The sequence below is a fragment of the Caretta caretta genome, chromosome 10 (genome assembly GCF_965140235.1).
Source record: "Caretta caretta isolate rCarCar2 chromosome 10, rCarCar1.hap1, whole genome shotgun sequence".
Taxonomy (NCBI): domain Eukaryota; kingdom Metazoa; phylum Chordata; order Testudines; family Cheloniidae; genus Caretta; species Caretta caretta.
Window position 1 is genome coordinate 61375604 of NC_134215.1, and position 27422 is coordinate 61403025.

Sequence of the window (27422 nt, forward strand, 5' to 3'; positions counted from 1 at the left end):
CGTTATAGCTGTGTTGGTCCCAGGATATTAGAGAGATAAGGTGAGTGAGGTAATATGTACGCTTAAATGGATAGGCAGAGAGTAACAGGTCTCAGTAAGGTTCTCGCATTTGGGTGCTGTGCTGGCCTAACTTTGACCCTTGTCTCATAGCTGACATGGCAGCTACTTCAGCCACTGCATCCTGGTGCTGGAATACCAGCAAAGCTTCCACCATGAGGAGGTACCTCTGACCTGGATTATGCTGACATTAGCAAATCAAATTTCCTAGATTCAGGATAAACCAGAAGAAAATATACTGTCAACTGTGCAGAGAGAGGTAAATATCTGAAAGAAATTAAATGCATTTAGTTTTGAGGATTTTTTAAAAAATTTTTCTTATTTAAAACAGCACATGATTTTTATGTTCTGGTGCTGAGTTGTTTTGTTTTTTTGTTGATAGCTTTACTCCATTTGTTATATAGAAGTGGTATTCATTCATTCATTTGTATTTAATTTTATAATGAATTGAAGAGATGGATATTAAGCTTTATTCTCCATTATTTTTGGTAAGATTGTCAGGCTTGAAAGTTTGGAGATATTTTCAAGAGAAACTTTGGTCAGTTCGGGCAAATCGATTGGGTAAAGCATGCAGATCTACTCCCTAGGAAGTATTTTTGAAGGTGTAACATCTCTGTTGCTTTTACTCAGACATACAAATAAACTTATCCGTCTTCTTGATTGCTTTATTTTCCATTTAGTGACACCTAGTGGCTAGAAACTGTTCAGTGCTGGAGAAGAATGCTAGGAGAAAAGCGCTAGTGAACTTCAAATGTTTATAGACCTTCTTTAATTTTATATTCCATAATATAGTAGTTATGTTGCACTTTACAAAAAAAAATGGAGGACATGATTTTAACAGCATAAGTCATCTGCACGCTCACTGACAAATATAATGTTGCCCCAATATTTCTTACAATTTAGAATTTTCAATACTAATACTAATTTTCAATTAGAATACTGCCTAACTTCTTAAAATTACTTAACTTACTAAGAAATGCAACATGCACTAAAATCATGTAGCTTCTATATTCTCCCCATGCTAACGCTCCATCTTGTTACAACAGGCAATCGTTCTTTAAAAAATATCCAGTCAGATTGTAGGGCTGATGACATGAGGCATGATAACCTTATACCAGTGTTCCCCATATGTGAGCCAGACATGTCAAATCCTTATAAATGAGAAGTTGCAAGTCTTCCTATAAGTACATGTGGTATTTTATCCTTGAAAAGGACTTGAAAAGGACTGAGCCTTACTTTCATGAGAGCTAGCATAAGTGATACTCAAGACCAGTGATGAAGACAGGCTGAATTTTTTAGAGGATTGTGGGGGAAAGAGGCAAAGGGAAAGGATTTATAACAAACTGTAGCCTTATTTGGGGTCTGATTTTGAAACTGTAATTCACTCTGAGTGGTATTTACTTGTGCAAATAGTCCTATAGTCTTCAGTGGAATTATTGACATGAGTGAAAAATACTCATGAGATAAATACATGTTAACGATGAAAGACTGGGGTGAAATCCTGGCCCCATTCAAGTTGATGGGAGTTTGGCCATTAATTTCAGTGGGACCAGGATTTCACCCCTGGACAGAAAGCATCCCTCAGTTAGTGAATTCTGCAAGCGGTAGCCTGTATGTCAGATAGTTGAAGGCCTGGTTACACCTCTACCAGCAGACCAAATTCCCTTGGGGTTATGCAGCCTAGGCAGATATAATACTGGTAGCCATTGTCCCTCCCTACTTTCTTCTGCCCTGCTCCTGTGGAGAATGAGGGATTGGGAGAAAGAAGCTACTTACTCCCTCTTCTCCCATTAGCAGAACAGGACGGATTTTGGTTTCTGAGATAATGGCAGCTAAAACAGCTTTTTGATATCAACTTAGCTAATAATAGATAATTATTTTTAGCCAAATTCAGTGCTTCAAAAAGAGTCCTGAAGATCTTAACATTTCTCATATATTAAACAGTACTTTAAACAAAGGTATTGGAAGTAGAATCTCAAATATTCATTTGTATTATGCTCTTCTTCAGTGGTTCTCAAACTTTTTTACTGGTGACCCCTTTCACATAGCAAGCCTTTGAGTGCAACCCCCTCCCCTCCCCTAATGAGATAAAAGTGTTTATCTCATTAAAACACTTTTTAAAATATATTTAACACTATAAATGCTGGAGGCAAAGCAGGGTTGGGGTGGAGGTTGACAGCTCACGGCCCTCCCCCCCCCCCCCATGTAATAACCTCACAAACCCTTGAGAGGTCCCGATCCCCAGTTTGAGAACCCCTGCTCTTCTTGGTCCCCATGTGTAGTTCCACTTCTGCCAACAGGAGTTGGCTGCAGGGTTCAATGACATGGTGGACAAGACAAATTCACACACTAAATGGAATGATCATGTAATGTCCAGAATAGATGATATATTTACGGGCATTATAGGAAAACACTTAGCAGGGTTACAGCATCCATATAATGGACTAAGTAGACTCATATTGCCCAATAAGCAAATTAGAACTATTTGTGTTCTTGTCCTCTTGGCCAGAAGTATCTTTTCTTAAAGGTGGGAGGTAAGGGTGGAGGAGAGAATTGGGATAATTGAGGTTTACCTACATTCTTATTTTGGGCCTAGTTCTGCCACTTTTGTTCACATGGAGCAGTCACTGAAATCAGTAGCATCGCTGTAAGCAATCCATTCAGAAAGTCAAACTCAGGAGTGATGGTTGCATGCATAAGGATACTCCCCAAAACCATGGGAAATAGCATCCACTTGAGATTTATATGTAGGACAAGATACAAAGGCTAGGATAACCAGTTTAAAACATGGCATAGGTGAAATGAATGTTCTGGAAAGGAACTTGTATTGAGTCTCACATATCTGTTGGACTACTTGTGCAGTAAGATATTCCATATGAGTAAGGCAGCAGAATCTGTCCCTAATAAAAAACAATACAGTGTAAACTGACTATACAAAACATGTTTGTTTCCCAAATCATTAAAAATAGTTACACCTGTGTAGTATCGACAACTGAAACTTATATACAGAATTTTTATGGAAACCAAAATTTGTCATGATGTTTGTGATGGGTTACCCCCCCATTCCAGGGTGCCACCTGATGTACTGGAGTCCTGCTGAGTCTGCCTATTCCACCAGCCTGGACTCCCTCACCTTGTCCTATTGGGCCAGGCCATCAAGCCTCCTCTAGCACACACATATACAGGTAGGGCAACACCCAGCTAAAAAAAGACAAAGACACTGAGATCAGACTTAGCTCGGGGATTGCCCAGTACTCAAGCGTACACCTCCTCTGGAGTGTAAACCTAAAATTGTATTGTCTTGTGTGGCACATAAATCTATACAGGGTAAATTCATGAAATCCGCCCCCTTCCTCAATGTGGAAGAAGCTATGCATAGCTTTTTGCCCCCTCTCCCCCACCCCCAGTTATGAATTACACAAACAGGTTTTAGAACAAACAACAAAACAAGTTATTAACTACAAAAGGTAGATTTTAAGTGGTTATAAGGGATAGCAAACAGATTAAAACAGATTACTGAGCAAATAAAACAAACATGCAAGCTAGTCTTAATACACTAAAGAAATTGGCTAAAAGTAGTAATTTCTTAACGTAAATGTTGTTTTAGGCAAGTTGCAGAATTTCTTGAGGACAAACTGCCCTTGCTAGCAGCTTAAAATTCCAAGTATATCCTTCACGGGCCAGAAACCATTCCTAGCCTGGGTTCAGTACCCTTCCTCTTTGTCTTTGTTTCTGGCACTTTACAGCGCTGCAACTTTCTCACCCAAGGGTGTGAAAAAACACCCCCCTGAGTGCAGCAAGTTTCAGCGCTGTAAAGTGCCAATGTAGATAGTGCACCAGCGCAGGGAGCCATGCTCACAGCGCTGGTAGCTATGCCCCTCAGGGAGGTAGTTTTTTTACAGTGCTCTGCTGTGACAACACAAGCTAGGTTAAAGTGCTGCCAGTGTAGACTAGCCCTTAGATGTTTCCAGCAGTCATCCTGGTGGGGATTCAGTGAAGAGAGAACCAAGATTAACTCACTTTCCAGCCTTAAATAGGATTTGCATAGGGCAGGAATCCTTTGTTTCCCAGTTTGACCCCCCTTCTCCCCCCCCGCCTTAGTGGAAAAACAATAGAAGTCCAAGATGGTATCCAGTACCAGATGACATGATCACATGACCCTGCAGTGTCAAAACAGCATCCCAGGAAAATTCTCAGGAAGGAGGGAGTTTAGCATCCTCAAAGTCCTATAGTTCTCCCTAATGGCCTAACCAGGCTGATTACATTCTGTCTGGTGGGCATTCCAAAGGTCCAAACACAGTTGTAATTGTTACATAGTTCATAGTCCTAACTTTAGATACAAAAATGATACATGCATTCAGATAGGATAATCATATTCAATAAATCATAACCTTTCCAATGATATCTCACATGACCCACCTTGCCTAAAATACACCTTAGTTATGCCATATTCATATTATAATATTTCTATGAAGAATATGGGATGTAACGTCACAATGTTATTGATTATAAAAATCCTGTTATCTATACTCAAAGCATTTGGCCGATTGGAGGTCACCTATATTAAGAAGAAATGAAATGGAAAAGAAAAAGGAAGAGAGAAACAGGGAAGATAAAGAGAGGAAAAATAGGAATGAGAAGTGAAAGCCAAGAATGGAGTGGAGATGTTGTAGCAATTAATTTAGCAGTAGGCTCTGGAATCAGACTATGTTGGTCATTTTCACACAACTCCCCCTATTTCAAGGATAATAAACTTAAGGAATAAGTTATCTGGCCAGATGAAGTGAGTAAGAAACTGCCAGATTTCAACAAACAACTTATTTCATCAAGATTTCACCTGATTTCTAGAGACACCTATTTCAAGAAACACTAGACCTCAAGGGATTTCTAAGCACATGGCTTCATTTATGAACATCACAATGTCTGGAGAAGAAATAGGGGGAAATATAATTTGGGTAAACATTAAAAAGAACCAGACTTATTTATTCTGGCTGGCTTTATTCTGTGCTCACTCTGAATTTGCCCTCTTTCAGTCTTTCCCTAGGCCTTGAATACATTGGTGTCCCAAATGATTTCCAATACCCCCAGGCTAAGGCCCATATTCTGCAATCATTACTCATGCTGAATGAGTATTATTATCTAGTATTATATCTGCCTAGACTGTGTAACCCCAAGGGAGTTTGGTCTGCTGGTAGAGGTGTAGCTAGGCCTTCAGCTATCTGACATATGTGCCACCCCTTTTGGAATTTACTACCTGAGGGATGCTTTCTGTTCCAGGGGTGAAATCCAGGCCCCACTGACATTAATGGCCAAACTCCCATCAACTTGAATGGGGCCAGGATTTCATCCCAGTCTCTCATCATTAACAGGTGTTTGCTATCTCTCCATTCTCACTGCAAGCATGAATCCATCAATGAAAGGCAAGATTACATGCAGCAAGGAAGTGATAAAGGTGGAAATAGAATCCAGATTACCTGATTTCCATCTAATGACCTATTTACTAGATCACACTGACCTAGTTGATATACCTGAAATGGCATCTCCAGTCCTTTTACTTCACAAAACATTGCATGTCCTCACTTCCAAAACGTCTGTGAGATTCCCTGCAGCAGTGGGGCAACTGCAGGTGCTTGAGATTTTGTTATTTTGTTCAGTTATTCTGATTTAGAGGGGTGTGCCTGGTACTTTGCAAAAGGTGGGGGATCTTTGGTTTTGACTTTAGGTTTCAGAAAGAGACAAAGTTAGGCATCTGGATAAAAGAAGATCTGTGGAATTTAGACTGGTTCTAAGCTACTGAGAAGTCAAGCCCATCAATCTGTAGAGTCAGAGAAAAATATAAAAGAGTAAGATAATCTCTGTGTGCCTCTTGGAACTTTTCAGAGACTGAACTGGAGGATTTTCCCAAAGTCACCCAAAGAGGCATTACCAGGAGTTGAGAGTAAGAAAAGCAAAGGATATTACTATCAACATATGAAATTTGCTTTGTCCTAATGGCATTTTTATCATTCTTAATTAATATTATTTAGCTCCTGACAGCAAAATACTTAGTTGAAAACCTTCAACCGTACATAGCTGGAACAAATTTCATATAAGATACAAACATTAAGTGGGCAGTATATCATGCTACATTAGCATCATAGAATCAAAGTACTAAGTATAGCCAGTAAATCCACATTATTTATCTGGATGATAATGTATATTCACACAATATTAAATAAACCATGTAAGTAAAATTACAGCTATGTCACAAACTGACAAAAACAAGATCATTCAAACTTAAGAATGACAGTGTGTAATTAATTCACCGATCCTGTTTTCCTAAGTGCAGCTGTACTAAATCAGTGTTCATTACCACAATCTGTGCCTACCGCAATATCCTACAAAAACAAGATGGTTAATGACTGAAGGAGGCCTAGATGAGCTCTGGATTCAAACTGTGGACAACTAGTGTCTGAAGAGCTGTATATACGATTATATTTTGAATTAGTAACCTACTACAAACTGCTTTGTGTCACTATATGCAATTACCAAATTAGGACTGATTTGACAAAGTTGGCCATCTCTAATTTTCACTTCTGAGACATCTTACTGAAATGTAACCTACTCACAATAGGATCAACATTTCATTTGTGGGGGCCAAAAAAACCAAAGGCTTCTGCCTGACTGAAAATATGCTCTTAAAAGCTAAGCTATTTTGAATTATAAACAAAATAAATACATACATATATACATACAAAGGAGTCTGAAACAACTGATTTCTAATATTTTTAAAACTGGTTTTCTTCTGTTTTTCATTCCCCTTCTCCACTAAAATTTAGATTTTTTTAAAATCAAAATTTCATTGCAATTTCAAAATGGGAAAATGACATGAAAACTTCATTGAGTTTTTTTCTGCTGCCTAAGCATTTTTAAATTCTAAATTTCATCAATTTTTTGCCCAGCTCTACTCATTTCCGGATCTATGCATTCTTGATGTAAGGCTACAGCCAGAGAAAATGACTTCTCTAAAAAGAAAGTATGTCCCTGGGGCTGAAATCTTATTTAGCCAGATTTAACTGCAAAGTGAACTGTTAGGGCAAGTTAAGAACGCTTTAAAAAAGGGTGTGGAGTATTACCATGGACAAAATCAGGTCTAAATATAATTCAGGTATAACTAACAGCTTCCATACTTTAGCTGAGCTAAACAAATAGTTAATAGGATTCAACTAGATTCTTTATTCAGCTAAACTCACAAAAATGCAACAATTAAAGCCATCTTATTCCCTTCAACCATTTTCCTGTTGCTCCCTCTAGTGTCTTCCAGTATGTACTGTATTTACTTCTCATGAATCTTTACAATTAGAGTAGATACAGTAATGTCATTATTGTATTTGTTGTTATTCTGGAATTACTCTGTGTGCTTGGACTCAGAGGCTATTGTGTTATTATCCTCTCCAAAAATCATGATAGCTTGCAACTAGTAAATCCATTAGAAGAAAGGGAGGAAAAGCAATGGGATTCTGTATTAGTAGGCATTTTCTTCCTTTAATTCCAGAATGCAATGAGAAAAAAAGATATTTTTCATCCATGTATCCTACCCCAATTTGTGAAATTGCATTCATTCTCATAAAAGCAGTGATTTAATCAACAGCATCCTTAAATATTCAGAAGTGTATCCAATGGTGTATATACCTGTAGTTTATCTTTGCAAAACAATAGCTTTATTGACATGAAATGTGACATATTTCATCAATATTTCATCACTTTAGACATATAATAAATCCTCAGTCCTTGACAACTCTGCCCTGATGTAATCTACACTAATGCTGTTTTGTTACAGTTTGCTGACATCTGTCAACAACATTGTTAACCACTAATTGCTGTTCTTCATCCTGAGAACATGTCTTGATTGCTAATGGAGGCCAGACAAATATTTTACTCTACTAAAGAGTTGCTTTGTCTCCTGCCTATTTTGGTGAAGGGGGACTCCCTAACTTAAAGGGAAGATAGCATAGGAAATGAATTAACTGATTACAATAATGATGCTGAATATGATGGGAACACAGTATAGGAGCTGAAATGTAGGTTTAATTAAGTCAGTTGAGAGATGTCTTTCAATTGACTTCTGCGGCTTTGGGTCAGGTCCATAATGCTTTCCACTTACATAGAACCTTTAATCTGAAGATCTTGAAATATTTTTCAAAGCTATGTATTATTAACCCCAGTTTATAAATAACTAAATTTAGCTAAAGAGAGATTAGGAGCCTAAATTTCTTTGTGAATCTAGCTCCTAACTGCTTCCTCAAGCCCCTTAATCCAATATTTAGGCTCCAATATCTACAGCTGACCTGGGTTAGGTGCTTAACTCAAGGAGAGGGCTCACAGCTGGGAATCTCAAGTGGAGGGAGGTGCCTATGGCCCAGATCCTTCGGCATTAGGCCCAGATCCCCAAAGTTATTTAGATTTCCAACTTGACCTGAGCAAAGGTGCCTATGTTCCTTTGAGGATCAGGGCCCTAATGCATCTCATTTTTGGCTGGTGCAGGTGGTCACCTGCTAACAAGGGTGCCGGAATAGGAGGAGTCAGGGGCTATGGGCCCCATCACTTTTTACCAGCCATAAAGGTGAGTGATGGGTGGAGAGGAGTGGGGAAGAGGCGGGATGGGAATGGGATCTTGGGGAAAGAGGCAGGGCAGAGGCTTGCAGGGAAGGGAAAGCGCAGGGGCTCAAGGAGAAGGGGCAGTGCGAGAATGGGGCCTCGGACGGAATGGAGGTGGGAGGGTTGGGGCTCGGGGGGGAAAAGGGGTTTTGTGGGGCAGGGCTATGATTTGGGTGCCTGTGACCCCCCCTCCCCACTTTTAGGGTGTTTTTGCCACTCCTGGCTGTTCACCTTGCTCGCTTCTGAGAATCCCTATCTAGGTACGTAACTCTCCCTATGCATTGTATGGGGAGCCTGGACAACTAAGTCAAAATTGGGAACTCCCGCAGGGCACCTAGTTTGCAACACTCGCAGTTGCAATGCCTAAGGGCTTGTCTACACTGGCACTTTACAGCGCTGAAACTTTCTCACTCTGGGGTGTGGGAAAAACACCCCCAAGCGCTGCAAGTTTCAGCGCTGTAAAGTGCTAATATAGACAGTGCATTAGCTCTGGTAGCTACGCCCCTCGTGGAAGTGGGTTTTTTATAGTGCTGGGAGAGTTCTATGTTAAAGCGCTGCCGCGGCAGCATCGCCAGTGAAGACGTGCCCTAAGTCCCCTTTGTGAATCTAGCCCCAAATGTCTTGCACATGATCATTGTTACTGTGGGGCCAACTGGCAAAAAGCTCACTGTTCTTTACAAGCAATTCCTGTCTCAGACCTAACAAAGTCACTACACCTAATATACCACTTTCATGGTACTTATCCATAAAGGGTAGCATGTGAGGTCTCTACTGAAAGCTTGCAACCTATTGATACTCATAACCATTGAGAGATATGTGTATGGGTAATAGTTAAGGAATAATGTAACTATATTTAAAATTATGGTCTTGTGGTCTTGAAGTGAAAGTCACATATCTGAGGGCACGTCTACACTGGCCAAGTTACAGCGCCAGCAGGTACAGTGCTGCTCAGAGGGCGCTGAAGGAAAATCACTGTTGTGTGTTCACACGTTGTCTTTCATCAGAGGAGAGAGTCAAATGAAAAAATTCATCAGCAGGGAGGGGCATGGGGGAATGGAAGGTCTCAAGAGGAGGAGGGGTCCCGGGATGGCTACAGATTTGTGTATATCCAGGGATCACACCGACCTTCTCCTTTGGAGTATGCTGCAGCGGGTGCTGTACTTCAGCAGGGCCAAACTGCAGATGGATGGGTGTTGAGTGCAGTGGGTATTGGGAGTCCACACTGCTGGACTGTGAGGAGGGAGGAGCAGAATGCTGCAGATAGAGAGTGGAGCTAGTTGGTTGATAAGAGTGTGTCGGCGATGTGTGAGGGGAAGAGGGCGCATGGGAAAGAGTTTTGTGACAGCAGCTGCAGGGAAGGGTGGGCATGGAGCTGCTCGGTTTGAAGAGCTAGTACCACCTGGAGCATGTCAGCTTGGCGCTCCATAACTGTTAAGAGCCGCTCCGTGGCTTCTTTCTGGTGTGCCGCATTCTCCTTTCAGTTCCTCTTCTTGCTGTCCCACCACTCCTTCCATTCCTTTTTCTCAGTGTGGAGAGGGATAGCTCAGTGGTTTGAGCATTGGCCTGCTAAACCCAGGGTTGTGAATTCCATCCTTGAGGGGACCATTTAGGATCTGGGGCAAAAATAAGGGACGGTACTTAGTCCTACTGTGAAGGCAGTGGACTGGACTTGATGACCTTTCAAGGTCCTTTCCAACTCTATGAGATAGGTATATCTCCATATTAAGCAGTAAAGTGCATCATAAAGTTCTTCTTGGATACTTTCTAATGCTTTGCAACCGTTCTGCCGCCGATAAAGAGGGAGGCTGTGCTCCCAAGGTCATCTCTGTGAAGTTTAATGCAACATTTTACAGCAGTATTGTTTGCAACACAGACAACACTGTTTCAGTGCTTTAAAACACAGCCAGTACTCACACAACTGTCACTAACTGGCTGACCCCAGGCAAGCACACATAAGCCACAAGACCACAAAAATGGTGAGTAGCCACAGGGGCAGGGTAAATCACTGTTCCTGGACACTGCTGTACACTAGGCGTGTGGCTCTTGGGCACTTGGGGAGAGCCAGCATTGTAGGGGGGCCCTGATCATCATTCCTGTCCCCACACTTTCCACAGAAGGTGATCATTATGGAAGATATCTCACTGCTGAGGGTGAGCAGGGAATCGAGAGGAGGGGCTTCTCCAAGCCTGTGGCTTCCACTCTGGCCCCTATGTGGCTAGCCTGTGTGCAGCTATGGTCCCCGGCCCCGACAGCACAGTGAAGTGAGGGAGCGTATCAACAGCCTGTTCCGCTGCTCAAACTAGGCATGAGGTGGGAGACAAGCCTGCTTTCTGCAACCCTCTTGCCCCCAACAACTCACTTCAGCAATTCCCCAAATCAGATCCACTTACCCGGAGCCTCCTATCCTGTTTGTGCTGCACCCCAAGATCCGACTGGCTAGGCTCCTCCGGGGTAGAAAAGAGCTCCTGACTGCATGCATCTCTGGCCTCCAAGTCATCCTCTGCCTCTGATTCCCCCTCCTTCTCTTCATTCAAAATTGCCTCCTCCTGGCTCGGTCTGCTCTCAACTGGCAACAAAGCCAACCAAGTATCCACAAGGGACTTTGCAGTGGAGGTGGGGTCACCACTGAATATTGTGTCCAGCTCTTTGTAAAACTGGCAGCTCGTGGGCACAGCACCGGAGCCGCGGTTTGCCTCCCGCCCCTTGTGGTAGGCATTCTGCAGCTCCTTCACTTTGACCCTGCACTGCAATGTGTCCCGGTGATGGCCCTTTTCTATCATGCATCTAGAAATCTGTCCATAGGTATCATAATTCCGACGGCTGGAGCACAGCTGTGACTGCACCGCCTCCTCTCCCCAAATGCCGATGAGGTCCAGCAGCTTGGCATTGCTTCCAGCGGGGGATCGCCTGGTGCGTGGAGCAGGCATGGCCACTTGGAAAGATGCACTGAGACCACTGCACGCATCACTGCGCAAACAGGAAGGGGACTTTCAAATTTGCAAAGGAATGTACAGGGTGGGGCTGATGGTTGGTCACCTGAGGGCAGGGCAGTAGAGTTCAAACCGATGGCCAGAGAGGTGAGAACAGGCATTGTGGGACACCTCCCGGAGGCCAATTGCAGAGCTGTAATCACCACGGTGTCTATACTGGCACCGCAGTGCTGTAGCCATGGTGCAGAAAGCTCTACGCCTCTCATCGAGGTAGTTTTTTTAGAGCGCTGCATCTGTGCAGTTTCTGCTAACTAAGTGGCTTGGCAGTGTGTACATCTTGGGAGTAACAGTGCTCAAAGCTGCTTTACTACGCACAAACTTGCCAGTGTAGACGGGGGCCTTAGTGAAGGCCCATTCAGGCAGGAGGGAATTTCACCCCTCCATGGCTAGCTGATTATGTAGTGTATTGCTCAATTGTCTATCCTTGGACCAACCCAGAAAAGTAAATTGAAAACCATCAAAGACAAACTATAAACATCAAAACTACTTGGAAGTGAAAAGGAATGAAAGGACATTCAGGGGAGTGCCCTATCTGTGAATAACAACAAAAGACTGAGTCAATGGAGAAAGACACTCTGAATCCCTTCACTTTAGGAAGTACCTTGATGAGTGGGGTTGGTTCATGAAAGACATGGTCCTAGCTCCTTGGGGCTAACATGTCCTGCAAAAACTGAACTTTGGGCTGAGAATCTCTACTTTATTAGCTAGGAAAGGTAACTATTAATAAGTGTAGGCCGTACTTCACTATTTATTATTTTGTTTTACATGTAACCATTTGTTTCTATCACTCATACTTGTTTTTATCTGAATCTCTACTCTTTCTTAAATAAATTTCCCTTTGTTTTGCTATAATTGAACTCAAGTGCTGTAGGTAATACAGGAGCAATGGTCTAAGGTAAAACTGTCAAACTGGGGTACATTTTCCTTTGGGAATACAGGATCTGGGAATTCTGGGGGTGTCCGGTGATCAGGGGCTGGATACCACATGGGGAGACTTTGAAGGGACTTGGGGGCTGGGGTGCATCTATTGTCAACATGCTAGGTAAAAGCAAGACTGGTATAGACCAGAGGAGAGTGCTTGAGTGGCTGACGGGCTGTTTGTGTTAGGGAGCCAACACCCAGCTAACATAGGCAAGACTCCCTTGGGCTGGAGGCAGGTGGCAACAAGGTGACTCTCAGCCCTGGGTGCTCTGAGAGATGTCACAGTCAAAGTAAATCAATGATAGAGCTGGAATTAGAATATAGGCCTCCTTATTCCCAGTTGTATATATTAAACTACGTAACAATGGACAATACATTATGAAAAAATGCACAAAAAATACCACTAGCAGTTGAGGTCATGACTGTACCCCCTCACAGAGAAAAGGCCCCTATGTCCCATCCCACCCACAGCACCCCAGCCTGCCCAATGCACATCCACTTTCGCTGTATTATCCTTGGACTTGTGGAGTGCCCTTGCAGGGCATGATCAGCCTTACTTACGATTGTGTTCTCTGTGCATTTTTCCCAGTATCACTAGCTGGTGTAATATGTGATACTTTCACTTACAATCTAATTCATTTCAGCTCTGATTCGACAAAAAAATTATATTCAAGCATATTCTGTATACATCACAAATTCTGCATAAAAACAGTATTTGTACATGACATATTTTTAGTGGTTCTAAGATACAACCTACTTGCTTGAATCTCCGCTCTTAGTCTGTATTTACCCAATCAGTCTGATCTATCTTTATGAAAAGTACATAGACTACTGTTGACAACCAGAGCTACTCAAACAGGAAAAAGAAATAAAACAATAAAAATAAACTCTTTATAAGCTTGTGTGTCCCTTGCCAGATTCACCCAGACAATAACATTTTTGTTTGTATACATACTTGTGTGGGTATAGTAAAATATTTAATTTGGAACATAATTAGTGAAGGTCATAAGGATTCCTAAGACTGTTCCTAAACTCAGAAGACTAGATCCTCAGTTCGACCTAATTACTCTTTGCACCACTTCGGTGGTGCAAATGGAATTGGCAGCCGCTTTCTCGCAGTAGCTGTAGATTCTCTTTGTAGAGAATAGTGGGCTGCAGCAAGGCTGGTGGAAAAGAGGGTTGGCAGGAAGGGGCATTTAAGAGCAAAACGGGAAAGGCCAAAGCACGATGCACTTTGGTGACCTTGGCCAGCAGAGAAGCCCTTTGAGAAGTATTATGCAAAAATGAATGGACCCATTATGTGGCCAACTCTCATAGTTTTAACATAAGTCTCATGACATTTGGTGTTTTTCTTAAAACTCTAGACTAGTCCTGTGAATATACCAGAATCTCAACTTTCATTTTGAAAAAAGGTAAGTTTTTAGCCCAAAGGCTGTGGACATGAGCTTGCAAATGTGAACCCTAAAGGTGTGAAAGCCAGAAAAAGAAGTAAAAAGGAACTATAATGTATTATTTTTAAAATCTCATGACTTTTAAGCCAATTTCATGATTTTTAAATGCTTGGATCTGGTAAAATGGCACTTCTTATTGAACTCAGTGGAAAGAGTGTCATTTACTTCAATGGGGGTTGGGTCAGGCTTTACATGAGCACTTATGACATAAAGAAGTTGCAGCAATTTAACTTAACCATTTAGTTGAATTGGCACAATCTGTGGTATGGCCACCCTTACATTGGATGAAATCTGACCTCTAACAGTTTGGGGTAAGCTTAACAGATGCAAGCCAGATTTAAATGTATGTAAAAGTGTCCACACACAGAGTTCCACCAGGTTAGCTAAATTGTTGCAACATCATACTTTTAGTTAAACTGGTGCAACTTTGTGTGTTGACCCATCTGCATTGAACAACTATTGTATAAACACTATTTTAATCACTTAGAAACTTTAGCTCAACAACAGTTATTTGGCATTACTACAGGAAGGATGAAAATGAAAACTTCAGAATGGGACAATAATAGGTATTGGAGGTTTTGTTTTTGCCTAGGATCAATACTAAAAAAAATCCATTGATCATATTATACTACCATGTTGCATATTATATTAAAACTTCCAAAAATATATTATTGATGAGGAACAATATATTTAAATAGAATGCCTTGTTACATTTACAAACTGTATAGCACAAGAACATTTTATTTTAATATCAATCTTTTAGTATAAAGGAAATTGGAAATAGTGAATATATATTTTGTGGGACAGATAAAGTTTCTACTGGATATTAGGTTACAGTATTAATATGCATAGTAGTTACTTTTATGAAATGACTAGTTTTCCCGAGATAAGAAAATATGGTGCTGAAAGACAAAATAGAGACTACAGAGTTTTTGACCCTCTCGGTGAGATCCAATTAAGTTCTGAGCAGTGACCTTCTCTTTGTGTCATATTGTGTTAAAATGTATGTGACCGCTCTTCTTTTGGAAACTTCCATCTATCGATGATTAAGGTGAGGCTGTCAAACTCATTTATTTGGGATTACAGGAGGAATTCACAAGAAGTTCCCAAAAGCAAAAGTTACATTGGGTTTATCCATTATGTTACATGGCCTCGTACAGTTGTTTCACTTTCACAATAAGTGTCTATTATTTATAAAACTTATAGTTGAAGTTTCTGTTAGCACCAACTTCAAATTACTACAGTGTTTACCTTTTCTGAGAGAGAAAATTCTATTATTTTTTAAATAAGTTGACTTCGATTATCTCATTTTGCTTTCAGTGTGGATACTACCAAAATCCAAATAAGTGTATTTTACCTTGATAGCCTGTGCAGAAAAAGCTATATCTCAATGTTAGTTTTCACCTAAAATATTATATTATAGGCTTGTTCACTGGCACAGCTATAATCAAGTATCTGTCATCATTTCCATTAAACTTATATTTTATGGGGTTTATAACACGCACACATAAGATCTCTCTGAAACTGAAACTTGGCATAAAAGATCTTATCTCCGAAGTGAAAGAGGTTTTGCTTTATTACAATTTAAAATAACCCTGTTGAGAGATTTTAAATTACAGAACTGCAAAAACAAAAATTAAATGTAGATAGAAAGAAATGTATATTTCAAAGTTTCAGATGCATTATGGATTTCATTTCATTACATTAAATAATTCACCTCCAAAATATACATTATCTGAGACTATATAATTACATCTGTTCCATTCAGACTATGATTATTCCATTCAAATTCAATTCAGTGTAGATTTGGAGTAACCACAATAACTTTACAACGCAAACAATAAAATCATAATGTGTAATGTGATGGCATCCCGTCAGAATGGAATGAGATATAAACCCTAAATGATATTTCAGAACCCTTTTTTGTCTTTGTAACCTAGCTTGCTCTCTAACGTCATTGAAACCTAGAACTCTGCCAGGAAATTCAGGATGGTTTGTAAATAAAAGCCAAATATTTTTTCAAAACTACCTCTTTTATATATATATATTATAATGCATTATTTGGTTAGTAGTATTCAACCAACTCTCAGATAAATATTTGTAGGTCCAGAGTTTCAGAATTTACTACCTATATGGAACCTGCAAATGAGCATTTGTGCAGTCAAAATGAGTTTATGTGCACGCTGTCCAAGTTCCATAGTGGTCCGTTCTGAAATTTAGGCCCATAATGTACATCTCCAACTGATTAGTCACAGGGTGTTCTCACACTATGACAATTCATATGAGGGAAATCTGATGGGAGGAAGATGCACACTGGTTATTAGAGCAGGTGATAGTGAATCAGGACTTGGTTTCTATTCCCATGCTCTGCCTTTGCTGTATGATCCTGGGCTATCCACCTAAGCCAAAAGTTTTGAATGCTGAGTGCCTCAGTTAAACACCTAAATCCATATTTAAGCAATCAAATACGCAGCTTGATTTTCAAAGGTGTTGAAATTCTACAGCCCCCACTGATTTCAAAGGGTGTCCGACACCTACACCTGTGAAAATCAAGCTACATTATTTAGGAGCTGAAGTTTAGGGCGCGTCTTCACTAGCAACATTAAAGCGCTGCCGCGGCATCTTGAATGTGGCTGTGCTGATGCACTGTCTGCATCGGCACTTTACAGCTCAGAAACTTGCATCGCTCCGGGGTGCGTTTTTTCATACCCCAGAGTGAGAAAGTTGCAGCGCTGTAAAGTGCCAGTGTAGACAAGCCCTAAGACATCCATGTTTGGAAACGTTGGCCTTAACTTCTCTGCACCTGAGCCTGCCCATTGGGAAAAGTGCTAATTCTATGCTGCAGAACTTTACACAAGCCTTCACTTACACAAGCCTCACTCCAGCTGCCCAAAGGTGGGTGAGGTAAAAATTTTTATTGGACTACTTCTGTTGGTGAGAAAGACAAGCTTTGGAGGTTCTACAGAGCTCTTCTTCGCATCTGGGGGTGGGGGGTACTCTGAGCCTCACAGATAAATACAAAGTGGAACAGACTGTTTAGCACAAGTAGTTAGCACACTTTCCAAGGGACCATTCAATGAATTGGCCCATTAGCACCTCTGCAGTCCTAGAACAAAAAGATTATTGTAATAAGCCATAAATCCAGTGTCTCTGTTCAGTCCATGATTTTTAGTGTCTAGCAAAGTTATAAATTTAAGCTCCCAGGCTCATCTTTTGAAAGTGTTGTACAGGTTTCCTTTGAGGAGAAAGACCAATAGGTCAGACAGTGATGGCCGTATGGCTTATTACAATGCTCTGTAACCCACTGACCCCCTGTCAAGGCTGATTCCCCACTCTGGCACTTCGAGTGCAGAAGGATTCTAAAAATTAATACTGGCCACTCCTGGCTTGTATTAAACTCCAAGGTTGCAGCTTTTCTGACTTGTGTGGTAGTAGCATCTACCCATCCAAAGTGCAAAAACCCCTTTGAGAACCCAGGAAAGTGCACTTGGGAATTCCTTCCTGTGGGGTACCCTCAAGCACTTTCATCCCCCCCACCCCGCTCCCCACCCCCAGGGAAGAGCTGAGAAAGAAAACAAAGGAAATCAGCTGTTGCTACCAGCTGATTAAACAACATGTGTACAAATCTCTTAGGACACAAATTCAATCCTGTTCCTAAAAAAGGTAAATTTTATTAAAAACAAAAAGAAAGAAAATACATCTGGAAACTTAGGCTATTGCTAGATTTAAAAAAAAAAAATACAAAAATTAAGAATCAAGAATAGCTTTCTTGAGTAAAGGTTACAAGCCAGAGTAAAGGTTACAAGCAAAACAAAAGCACCTGGGGTTAGCACAGAGGAATCCACAAGCCATAAAGAAATAAGAGATAAACCTAAACACATCTTCCTAGACACTTTCTGAGCTACTTACATATCTGGGGTTTCAAATGAGTAGCTTCTAGGTATGATCTGATGATTTTTCATACCTGGCCCCTCTTACAGCATAGCTGCTCTGTCCCTTCTCTCTGGGAGAACAACACAGACAGACAAAGGGGAATTTTTTTCCCAATTTTAAAAAGTTCTAGCCTTCCCATTGGCTCTTTTGGTCAGGTGTCCACTCCCTTCCTTTTACCTATGGACTTTTTAACCCTTTACAGGTAAAGCAAGTAGACACCTACTAAGAGAAAAGGAGGACTTGTGGCACCTTAGAGACTAACCGATTTATTTGAGCATAAGCTTTCGTGAGCTACAGCTCACTTCATCGGATGCTCAAATAAATCGGTTAGTCTCTAAGGTGCCACAAGTAGTTCCTTTCTTTTTGCGAATACAGACTCACACGGCTGCTACTCTGAAACCTACTAAGAGGAATTTTATAGCGAACTGGCTGGCTGGATGTCTATAAAAGGGAGCTACCTTCCCCCCCACCCCCCATTTATCACACCCTCTTTTTGTCCAACAACTGCAGAGGTGTTAGTGGACCACTCAACCTTGAATGGTCCGTAAGGGCTTCTCTACACTGGCGTTTTACAGCGCTGCAACTTTCTTGCTCAGTGGTGTGGAAAAACATCCCCCCCCCCTCCCCCGAGTGCAGCAAGTTTCAGTGCTGTAAAGCACCTGTGTAGGCAGTGCACCAGCGCTGGGAGCCCCGCCCCTGGTGGAGGTGCCTTTTTTCGAGCACTGAGAGAGCTCTCTTCCAGTGCTGCCCCACAACCACACAAGGCATGTTAAAGCGCTGCCAGGGTAGACTAGCCCTTAGGCTGTGTGCTAACTGGTTATGCTAAACTCTGTTCCAACTCCCAGTTAGCTGTGGCACTGGGAGTACCTTCCCGGGACCTGAAGAGCTCTGTGGCTGTGAAAGCTTGTCTCTCTCACCAACCAAAGTTACCCTCAGGGCTTGTCTACACTGGCACTTTACAGTGCTGCAACTTTCTCGCTCAGGGGTGTGAAACCCTCCCTCCCCCCATCACAGCAAGTTTCAACTATTCCCCTGGTGGGGGTGGGTTTTTTTTATAGCGCTGAGAGAGCTCTTCTCTCCAGGCCTGCACCGCGGCCACACAAGCCACGTTAAAGCGCTGCTGGTGAAGACGAGCCCATTGCTAACACGATTGTCCTGGAGTCTCCAGGAATTAAAGTTTAATATTCAATTAAATGTTCTGTCAGGGGATGAAACCTCCAGGAATAAGTCCAACCAGAATTGGCAACACTACCCACCTTGTCTCTCCAATATCCTGGGACCGACAGGGCTACCCCTACACCGCATACAAAGCCCCATTACCATGTGAGAAACAGGCCGGATTGTCGACATGTCTCTTGCAGAAGCTGCAGCCAGGGGGGCAGTGCGACTGGGAGAGGCGGGAAGCCCTCACCTGGCAGGCCTGCCCTGGGTACACCCCGCTGGCTGCCCGCCCTGCCGCGGGGAGCCCGCTCTCCGCTCCTGCGGCGCGGTGTGTGTGGGAGGGGGCCCGACTGCATCACCCAGTGCAGCCCCGTTCCCCACTTTGCCCCAGTCTCCTGCCGGGGCGGGTTTCCTGCCCACGTCCCGGGCCTTGCCTGGGCTCGGCCTCTCCCGCCGGTCGGGAGCAGGGACGGCGAGTTCCTGCCGCACTGGGGCCACCTCTAGCGCAGGAGGCCGGCGGCGGCCGGTCCGCAGCCAAGGCGGGGTCAGGCCAGGGTGCAGGCGCTCCAGAGCCGGCATCAAACCTGGCGGCGCTTTCTTCTTCCGCACCCCGTCCCCTCCTCCCGCGGCCTGTGCCCGGGGAGCCGCCGCAGGTAAGGCTCGCTCTGCCCCTGCGCTGCCCCTCAGCATCCGAGCTGGGAGCCGCTCCGCTTGCGCGCGTTGTCCCCTCCGGGGACAGGCAACCCCCCACCCCCTCCAGTGAGATTCCCCCTCTCCTACGTTGTCAAGCCCCTTTGGGGCCCCGTTAGTTTCTGCCTCCACCAGCACGAGCCTGCATCGCTCGTGGGCCGGGGCGCTCTGGGGCATGGGGGGCTCAGTGTCCTGCCAGCCCTGCACACTGTGCCAGACCGACAGGGGTAGAGATTGGGGGGTTAGTGGTGTGGATTATTTGTGGCTGTGGGATATTTAAGGCCAGAAGGGGCCATCACGACCATCGTCTGACTAAAGTTCGTTGTTTGTTTTAGTCACTTTCTGTGACGCACAGAACTTGTAAGGCATCTTACAAGTGACTGTTTTATAGGGGGTTGCATAGTTCTCAATGGGAGAACATTTTACTGAGGCTGGAAGTGCTTTGGTCAGGGGCTGTCTTTTTAATGTATTTATACAGCGCCTAGATCCCCAACTGGGTCCTCTAGGCAGTTAGGCACTAATAATGAGAATAATAATAACTACTAAATATCTCATTATTAGGGGGATATCACAGACTTTTGCTTCCCAAAGCATTGTTGTGAGGATAGGAGAGCAGCCTGAGTTTCTGGTAGGTATGAGATTTTTTGTGCTATTATTTTGTTTGTTTGGTGGGATTTTTTCACCTATGTGTGGATAAGAAGAGCATTGCTCTTGATATCTTTGATCATTATGGTTTGCAGCATGATTTTAGATCTTTTAATCTGCTATGTAAATCAGATTTTCTAAAGTGCAGATCTTGATTGCATTACTCACTTTTTTTACTCAGTCCTTACTTGAGCAAAACCTCATGGCAGTCAGTGGGAGTTTTGTCTAAGTAAAGACAGTAAAAACTGAGTAAAGACCTCAGGATTTGGACCCATGTGAATGTCAGGTAAATACCATCATTTATATCATTTTGTAATATTCAGATTTGGGTGCCTGAAGTTAGACATCTAGATTGGGATTCTCAAAGCAACGTAGGGGATTTAGATTCATATCTGCCATTAATTTTAGTGGAGGATAGGTATCTAAATCCACTAGACTCCTTTGAAAAACCTCTTCTCCAATCCAAATGAGGGCTTTTATGTTTAGGTAAATGAACTTTGTGCACGCAGGTTTGAAACTATTGTACAGTACAACTATTTTATTATTTTTCCTATTGTAGTCCTATGCTATTCAATTTGAAATAGCTGATTGTTGATTCCCATTTCCCTTTAAACTGGTCTGGTTCTGTGTTGCTTTTATTGAGAGTTTGTTCTATGAGATTTACTCTGATCAGCGTGAACTCTTGTGGTGTTACTGCATTGATTCATCATTGCTGTCAGGATACTTTTTTAACCAGTGTTAGTGATAGCAACAGAGCATTTATAACCATTTTGTCAAGTTTTGACATGTCAGTATGCCAAAGATGTGATATTTAGGAACTTTAATAGCACAGATATTCATTGCAGTGTATTACTTCTGTGTGACAAGTTTGCTAGTTAATATGACCATATTTGGAGTGGTGGGTGAAATTCTGTGGCCTGCGCTGTGCAGGAGGTCAGACTAGATTATCATAATGGTTCCTTCTGACCTAAATATCTAAAATATCTATGAATATTCAATTACACTAGTAGGCCTTTCTAGTGAAGTTTTTTTCCCCTTAAGACAACACCTTCGCTATAAGCAGGTGCTCACTGTAACCAGTAGCACAATCTGCACATTCAATGCATTGAATCAATTTTGAACTTTCTTTCTACTTCACTCTAAACAGAGTTTCTTTGTATCTGAGCTGCTTATAAGCAGGTTCCAAAGTATGTGTAATAACTCACTAGGAAATGTTTACACTAAACAGTAGTATGCCATATAACAAAGAACAGTGCAGGGAAGTCATCTATTTAATATTGGAGAAGATACACAAAGATGGATGAATAGCAAAGTGAAAATATAAGGGGAATTTTGGGGTTGCAAAGCTTCAGTAAGATACAGTTAATTACATTACTAAGTAGAGGTGATTATACCACTAATTAGAGGCCATAGAATAGGTATGGAAAATGCTTTTTTGTTTCCTTTCTGTAACTGATTCCAATTTTGTTTGTTGTTTCAACATTACTGGGTACTGTGTAGCAGAACCCAAAACATTACCTATTTGATCAGCAGGTTTTTATGCTAAATGAGTTCAAGGTCACCTAAGGGAGACAAACTCTGACTACCTTAAAACATAGTTGGCTGTGCACTGCTTGTCAATTTGTTCATGAGACTTCATGGAGTTTTTTTTTCTCAGATTCTCCACTTCTTCTTGACTTCTAGTTGGATTCTAAGACTTTTTCTTTTCACTTTAAAACAACTTAATTGCAGACATGTTTTGCAGGTTAATGCATTTTAGAATCCCAGGATTCCTCATAAAAATGAAATTCTACCAAAGTTAACATAAATTAAACATGACTCTGCTTCAGTCCATGGGCTGACATGGCTTGGGTAATAACACTAATACTTAGCACTTCAATAGTCTTTGTCTTTCCACAGCACTTTACAAACAGTGGTCCTGATCCTGCAGTCATCTCCATATTGGCAGACCCTTTTGTCCATGCATAGTCCCACTGAAGTCAATGGGGCTTTGCATGGGTGCAAGGGTCTGCCCACACAACAGATATAATAAGCAGCAGCTTCAGTGGGGCTGCCTGTCTGCAGAAGCAGCAGACAGCACTGTTAACTTTCTGAATGTTAACTGTTCCTAATATAATCTTTACAATGGGTATAAAATTAGTATGAAATCCTGATACACTTGTAGTCAATGTGAGTGGGCCTTCTTAAAGAATAAAAGTTTTCATTCTGCAGGAGGAGGGATAGCTCAGTGGTTTGAGCATTGGCCTGCTTAAACCAGGGGTTGTGAGTTCAATCCTTGAGGGGGCCATTTAGGGATTTGGGGCAAAAATTGGGGATTGGTCCTGCTTTGAGCAAGGGGTTGGACTAGATGACCTCCTGAGGTCCCTTCCAATCCTGATATTCTGTGAAGTGATGGGCCTGGCTCATCAGAGAAGATTTCCTATTGACACTGTTGAATGAATTTTGCAAAGCCTGATTAAGGTTTTTCAGCAAGCTGTTTCAGCACATAAATAACTTGTATGGAATCCCATACAAGAAAGCTTCCATGACACTACTCATTTAAGAATTACCAACAGTTCATACCCTTGTGAAAACTTACACTACTTTACTACAAAAGGATATTTCATTTTCTGTAGCTAAATCATGCTGTTGCTGTAGATGTTAAAAAGCATTCAAATGCAACAATGATGGAGATAGTAAATGACTGGATAGAAAATAATTTATGTTTGTGGTTCCATAACCACATAAATAATTTATTTCTTATTCAAATAACTTTACAAAGTTAAATACAGAATCCCTGAGAACTCTCATTAAAATCAGCAAGAGTCTCTTTTATTAGCTTACAAAAATATGTTTGATGGCTATGTAAATGTTTAGCTAAGAGGATAATAATTTCTGTGAAGCCTTCATTGTCTGGGGATGAGGTGGTCAGAATTTATACTGTTTCTCACACACACTGTAATTTTGCATTTTCTTTTTTTCAGTAAGTTTAAAATGATATAATTTATAAAATAACATGACCACCTCAAGGAGGTGAAGATTATTCTACTGTACACTGTGGTAGTGTGTTAAGTACATGTTCTGAGTAGCTGCTGTTTTCACTGCCCCATTTTCCAATTTAGGTGCAACATAAACTATTTTAATTAATATTGTGTCACCAAAAGGGTTTGAAATGGCCAATTGAATTCTACCAAGATAGAGTCTTTTGATGAAAACATATCTTTATTGATTGTAGAAGAAGAAAATCATTCTTAAAATGAAATCCACAGAAAAATCATATCCCTCAGAGAAAATTTCTGAGTGGCAGGCTGAGATTAACATTATAAAATTGAATTTGTGCTGCAAACCTTTGATGTAATCAGCAGCTGGGAGATGGTGTTGCCCTTGCTGTGCTCCTTCTGATTGTGGTGAATTACTGTGTGGAATGAAATAAGTGTTTCTTGTGTCATTTGTTCAAGAAATACAAACAAGGTATTACTAGGTGGTTCTTGCTAGTTAAAATGGGTTGTATTGATTCCGGGTCCCAGTCTCTTGCTCCTTTGGACTGCAGAGGCAGTACATTCATATCCCAGGGGAGAGCTGTAAGTCACTCTCAGCAGTGACTCCTCTGGCCGATTAAGGAGTAGCATTGACAGATCCCAAGAGGAGTCCCATTAAGTTTTAAGATGGAAGTACAGTGGCGGTCTGAAGGAGGAATATGAAGGGAGGAGGCCTTTTGAAGCAGAACTGAATAATATATGTGAGATCCTTAAGGTCCTGGCAGGAATATAGAGGACCATTAGGAGTGAGGATGTGGGGTCGATATGTTCAGAGTTGGAATAATTAACCCAACACACTTTCCCCGATGACTAGAGTTTACTAAACAAGGAAAGCATACTTATGCCTCCATACGCCCTGAGGCTACGTCCCCTCAATTTAAAGAAACCATTCATTTGTGCACTCTCCACTGTGTACTGTATTTAATAACATAGGACTGGAAGAGACCGCTTGGGTCATTAAGTCCAGGCCCCTACTAATGCAGACAAACCTCTCATATAATTCCATTCATGAACTTATCAAACTCCATTACAAAACTAGCTAGGCTGTTTGCCCCAATTACTTCTATAGGGAGGCTGTTACAGAACCTCCCTCCTCTGATGGTTAGAAATTTTCTAGTTTTTAACCCAAATGAATTAATGTCCAGTTTATACCCATTTGTTTTTGTACCAGCATTGTCCTCTAGTTTAAATAGCTCTTCTCCTTCCCAGGTGTGTTCCAGTCCTTATATATGTACAGAGAGCAATTATATTCCCTCTCAGCCTATTCTAGTCTCCTCTCGTAAGATAGGATCTCCGTTCCCTTGATCATCCTGCTAGCCCTTCTTTGTACCAGGTCTAATTTGAATTCATCTTTCTTGAACATGAGTAACTAGAATTGTAAACAGTATTCCATGAGGATTTTAATCAGCATCTCATACACTGGCATTAATAGTTCCCTATCTTTACTGGAAATGCATCACCAGATATATCTAAGGATCACATTTGCCTTTTTTCATGATCACATAACATCGATGGCTGAGAGTCATCCTGTGATTGCCTAAAACGCTCTCGTCTTGCTCCTCTGTTTTTCTGACAGATGCATCCCTAGCTTAAATGTTTACAGTATTACAAACATTGCCCATATTTGGCAATATATTGTCAATCAACTTCCTATTTAATAACTTTAAAAATATAATTTAATACATCTCTTGCTTTTGTTATAATTTTTGTCTTTTTCTGTCTTTAAACAACATTTTTTCTTTATTATCATGGTTCTCTTTTCCTATTTTTGACATGTCCTCTTGTCCTTCTCTTGCTCACCCCTTTATTTCTTTCTCTTTTTCAACATTGTGTTTCCTACCTCCTCCCCTATAACTTCTGTATCTCTGTTGTATTTCCACTTCTCCATCAAATATCTCTCAATACCATATTTCTTTTTTTCTAATTTATCCCCTCCATTGCTCCCACCTGCATACAGGTCCATGCACCCACCCACTCCCCAAGCAGTAGCAGAGTGCAGTTAACCTATGCTTCTAAGTTTCATGACTACAAACAGGGTTCGGAATGACAACTGAGATGAACAGCAAAGTTATTAGCAGCCACAGCAGCAGAATTGGAGCTATGTGTCTGGAGACTTAGAAAGACAGCACTATATTCTACAACTGGTTTACATTTGGCAAGTTATGTAATGGTCAAGGCAAGATTTTTTTTTAATGCCTCTCGCAGAGAATTTCTTACTTGCTGCAGACAGCGAATGAATGGAATTTTAAAGCTCTGGAAATTATTATATTATATTCTTTGAAAATTCTGTTAATTACTACCAACACTTATTTCCTTAAGGATGATGTGTGTTACGGTTACAATGTGTAAGGAGCTTGTGAGAGTTGTGTGAGTATTTCACACTGGGACTGTAGGCTGCAGGTCAAAATATACCTTTATTGAAAGTAACTAATTTTATTTATTAAAGATAAACAAAATTGTTGACAGGACCATTAATTTTTTTAACATAAGCAGTAAAACAGAGGTGTCAGGAAAAAAAAGCCAAGGAACAGAACAGAAACATGGAAATAAAATAGGTTCTTGGTTACAGCAGCCTTACAAAACTGTCATGAAAATTTTCCAGCCTGTGCCTTAAAATTTACTACCTTACATTTTACCATGATGAGGCAGCTCATGGAAAAAAAACTAATGATATTTTACTCACCTATCAAAAATATATTAGTCTCGCTGGGTAAGTAGAATTTTGCAAGCCTGAGAGGAAGCACACATGCAGTTCAACCCACTTATCCCATCTTTCCTCAAATAGTTCGATTGTTGACCTAATAAAAGCAGTAAGTCTTTCACATCTCAATTCTTTTATTGTTGTTGACCACACGTCTGTAGTATGCATTTGTTTTTGCACCTGTGGTAATGAAATGTATTTTCTGGCTGCAATTAATTAGTTTCTGAAAGCTGTGGAATTTATTAATATGAATTTCTTTCTTAACATATTTTAACAACAAATAAAGTACATGTGTAATCCAAGAATATGAAGTTCTAGCAAAGATACAATAATTAGAAACGTAAACCTGCAAAGATTTTTTTCTGGTAGGTGGTAGATTCACTGTACTACCTGCAGAGTTCTCTCTGAAGTTTTTTATACGCTATATAAATTCTACTTGAGGAACTTTTAGTCACATGTTGAATGACGGCCTGTAACGTCTGGAATGAGGCATCTGTCAGAATCAATTTTTCATTGCACCAACTTGTTGAGGCAGCAACTCCTGGAGAGGGAGATTCATCATTCAGAGGATGATACATATCAGAAACGGTGTGCTCTGACGTCTATGTTCACAATTAGGGGGATCATTTATTCTTTATCAATAAATGATATACTGCTCTTTGAAGGATTCCAATAGGAAACTCAATACAAAAGTTAACTGGGGGGAGTTGTTATTGACTTCAACAGGGTGTAAGCTTAGTTTTTACATTTCATATCTCTCTGCATGTTTTTAGGTTTTCTACTTAGCATCTGAGCATCTCATGGACACTAATAAATTTATCCTCAGACTGCTTCTTTGAGCCAGGGGAGTGTTGTTATTCTAATTTTAGAAATGGAAAACTGAAGCACAGAGACGTGTGACTTGCCCAGCAAGTCTGTTGTTGACAAATGCTTTCCTTAGGGCAGGGACCAAAGGGGTAGGGGAAGAGGTGGGCTATGGTTGGCTTACCTTACGGATCTTGGGGTTCTACAGAGAAAGCAAGCTCCAGTCCCATGTGGCAACTACCTCTACATGGTGTGACTCAGCCCTCTCCTCTCTGCTCAGTGTTGAGACTTCCTGGTCATTCCCACATCTTTTTTGCTGGTATTCCCCGTCCATAAAGAAAAATCAATCAGGAGATGGAGTCATGAATTTATTTCTATTTGACATCCATACCAGGACAGCGTGACCCACCTGCTC

At 41.3% G+C, this 27422-nt stretch overlaps 1 protein-coding gene across 2 annotated transcripts in view; it reads left to right on the forward strand.

The window, feature by feature from the left end:
* Positions 1-19389: 19389 nt before the first annotated feature.
* The window catches only part of WDR72 (WD repeat domain 72), a 180863-nt gene continuing 172830 nt past the window's right edge, over positions 19390-27422 (forward strand). The window contains exons 1-2 of one of the 2 annotated variants that reach the window (XM_048867764.2): positions 19390-19803; positions 20402-20468. The gene's annotated coding sequence lies outside the window, so the exon portion shown is untranslated. The remainder of the gene's footprint in view (positions 19804-20401; positions 20469-27422) is intronic. The other variant, XM_048867765.2, reaches the window with a different exon arrangement.